Raw genomic sequence first — 3,300 nt, 5'->3', positions numbered from 1 at the left:
CTCCAGGGCAGGCAGGCAGGCAGGCAGGCAGGCAGTGCTGCTACCAGGGCAGGCAGGCAGACCTCCAGGGCTAACAGGCTGACCTCCAGGGCTAACAGGCAGGCAGGCAGACCTCCAGGGCTGGATAGCAGACCTCCAGGGCTAACAGGCAGACCTCCAGGGCTGGATAGCAGACCTCCAGGGCTGGCAGGCAGACCTCCAGGGCTGGATAGCAGACCTCCAGGGCTAACAGGCAGGCAGGCAGACCTCCAGGGCAGGCAGGCAGACCTCCAGGGCAGGCCGGCAGACCTCCAGGGCAGGCAGTGCTGCTACCAGGGCAGGCAGGCAGACCTCCAGGGCTGGATAGCAGACCTCCAGGGCAGGCAGTGCTGCTACCAGGGCTGGATAGCAGACCTCCAGGGCTGGATAGCAGACCTCCAGGGCTAACAGGCAGACCTCCAGGGCTGGATAGCAGACCTCCAGGGCTGGCAGGCAGACCTCCAGGGCTGGATAGCAGACCTCCAGGGCTAACAGGCAGACCTCCAGGGCTGGATAGCAGACCTCCAGGGCTAACAGGCAGACCTCCAGGGCTGGATAGCAGACCTCCAGGGCAGGCAGTGCTGCTGCCAGGGCAGGCAGGCAGACCTCCAGGGCAGGCAGTGCTGCTACCAGGGCTAACAGGCAGGCAGGCAGACCTCCAGGGCTGGATAGCAGACCTCCAGGGCAGGCAGTGCTGCTACCAGGGCTGGATAGCAGACCTCCAGGGCTAACAGGCTGACCTCCAGGGCTAACAGGCAGACCTCCAGGGCAGGCAGGCAGAGCTCCAGGGCAGGCAGGCAGAGCTCCAGGGCAGGCAGGCAGACCTCCAGGGCAGGCAGGCAGACCTCCAGGGCAGGCAGGCAGACCTCCAGGGCTAACAGGCAGGCAGGCAGACCTCCAGGGCAGGCAGGCAGACCTCCAGGGCTAACAGGCAGACCTCCAGGGCAGGCAGGCAGACCTCCAGGGCAGGCAGGCAGACCTCCAGGGCTGGATAGCAGACCTCCAGGGCAGGCAGGCAGACCTCCAGGGCTGGATAGCAGACCTCCAGGGCTAACAGGCTGACCTCCAGGGCTAACAGGCAGGCAGGCAGACCTCCAGGGCAGGCAGGCAGGCAGGCAGGCAGGCAGGCAGGCAGACCTCCAGGGCTAACAGGCAGGCAGGCAGACCTCCAGGGCTGGATAGCAGACCTCCAGGGCAGGCAGGCAGACCTCCAGGGCAGGCAGGCAGACCTCCAGGGCAGGCAGTGCTGCTACCAGGGCTGGATAGCAGACCTCCAGGGCTGGATGGCAGGCAGGCAGACCTCCAGGGCAGGCAGGCAGACCTCCAGGGCAGGCAGTGCTGCTGCCAGGGCAGGCAGGCAGACCTCCAGGGCTGGATAGCAGACCTCCAGGGCTGGATAGCAGACCTCCAGGGCAGGCAGTGCTGCTGCCAGGGCAGGCAGGCAGACCTCCAGGGCAGGCAGTGCTGCTACCAGGGCTAACAGGCAGGCAGGCAGACCTCCAGGGCTGGATAGCTGACCTCCAGGGCAGGCAGTGCTGCTACCAGGGCTGGATAGCAGACCTCCAGGGCTAACAGGCAGACCTCCAGGGCAGGCAGGCAGACCTCCAGGGCTAACAGGCAGGCAGGCAGACCTCCAGGGCAGGCAGGCAGACCTCCAGGGCAGGCCGGCAGACCTCCAGGGCAGGCAGTGCTGCTACCAGGGCTGGATAGCAGACCTCCAGGGCTAACAGGCAGACCTCCAGGGCTGGAAGGCAGACCTCCAGGGCTGGCAGGCTGACCTCCAGGGCAGGCAGTGCTGCTGCCAGGGCAGGCAGGCAGACCTCCAGGGCTGGATAGCAGATCTCCAGGGCAGGCAGTGCTGCTACCAGGGCTGGATAGCAGACCTCCAGGGCTAACAGGCTGACCTCCAGGGCTAACAGGCAGGCAGGCAGACCTCCAGGGCAGGCAGGCAGACCTCCAGGGCTAACAGGCTGACCTCCAGGGCTGGATAGCAGACCTCCAGGGCTGGATAGCAGACCTCCAGGGCAGGCAGTGCTGCTGCCAGGGCAGGCAGGCAGACCTCCAGGGCTGGATAGCAGATCTCCAGGGCAGGCAGTGCTGCTACCAGGGCTGGATAGCAGACCTCCAGGGCTAACAGGCTGACCTCCAGGGCTAACAGGCAGGCAGGCAGACCTCCAGGGCAGGCAGTGCTGCTACCAGGGCAGGCAGTGCTGCTACCAGGGCTGGAAGGCAGACCTCCAGGGCTAACAGGCAGGCAGGCAGACCTCCAGGGCTGGAAGGCAGACCTCCAGGGCTGGATAGCTGACCTCCAGGGCTAACAGGCAGACCTCCAGGGCTAACAGGCTGACCTCCAGGGCTAACAGGCAGGCAGGCAGACCTCCAGGGCTGGATAGCAGACCTCCAGGGCTAACAGGCAGACCTCCAGGGCTGGAAGGCAGACCTCCAGGGCTGGCAGGCTGACCTCCAGGGCAGGCAGGCCGGGCCCCCGGTGCTGCATCTCGGCCGCTGCCTGGGGCGGACCGGCCCGGGTGCCCTTGCGCTTTTTCGACACCAGGGGGCAGTTGGGTGCCATTCCGTCCCTCGTGTGGCGAAATGGCGGTACTGCACCTCCGCCTTTTTGCTGGAGAAAGTCAGCAGTCGGGACAATGCGCCACACGGTCCGTCGGCAGGAGGCCCGGGCCCGGGCACAACTCCCCGGTGGGGACGGACGCCGGGCTGGAGCTTCCCTTCAGCACACACACTCACTCACTCACTCACTGACCGACCGACTGACTGCAGGAAAGGCTCCCGGCTCCCAGCGCTCAGTCAGCAGGGCTACACACCCCGGTGGGTGCGGGCTCCGGGCTGGAGCTCTCCTTCAGCACACACACTCACTCTCTGACCGACCGAACGACCGACGGCTCCCAGCGCTCAGCCTGCAGGGCTACACACCCCGGTGGGTGCGGGCTCCGGGCTGGAGCTCTCCTTCAGCACACACACTCACTCTCTGACCGACCGAACGACCGACGGCTCCCAGCGCTCAGCCTGCAGGGCTACACACCCCGGTGGGTGCGGGCTCCGGGCTGGAGCTCTCCTTCAGCACACACACTCACTCTCTGACCGACCGAACGACCGACGGCTCCCGGCGCTCAGCCTGCAGGGCTACACCTCCCCGGTGGGTGCGGGCTCCGCGCTGGAGCTTTCCTTCAGCACTCACTGACCGACGGCTCCCGGCGCTCAGCCTGCAGGGCTACACCTCCCCGGTGGGTGCGGGCTCCGCGCTGGAGCTTTCCTTCAGCACTC

Source organism: Amia ocellicauda, unplaced genomic scaffold (assembly GCF_036373705.1).
Source record: "Amia ocellicauda isolate fAmiCal2 unplaced genomic scaffold, fAmiCal2.hap1 HAP1_SCAFFOLD_229, whole genome shotgun sequence".
Taxonomy (NCBI): domain Eukaryota; kingdom Metazoa; phylum Chordata; class Actinopteri; order Amiiformes; family Amiidae; genus Amia; species Amia ocellicauda.
This window is presented reverse-complemented; position numbering follows the sequence as displayed.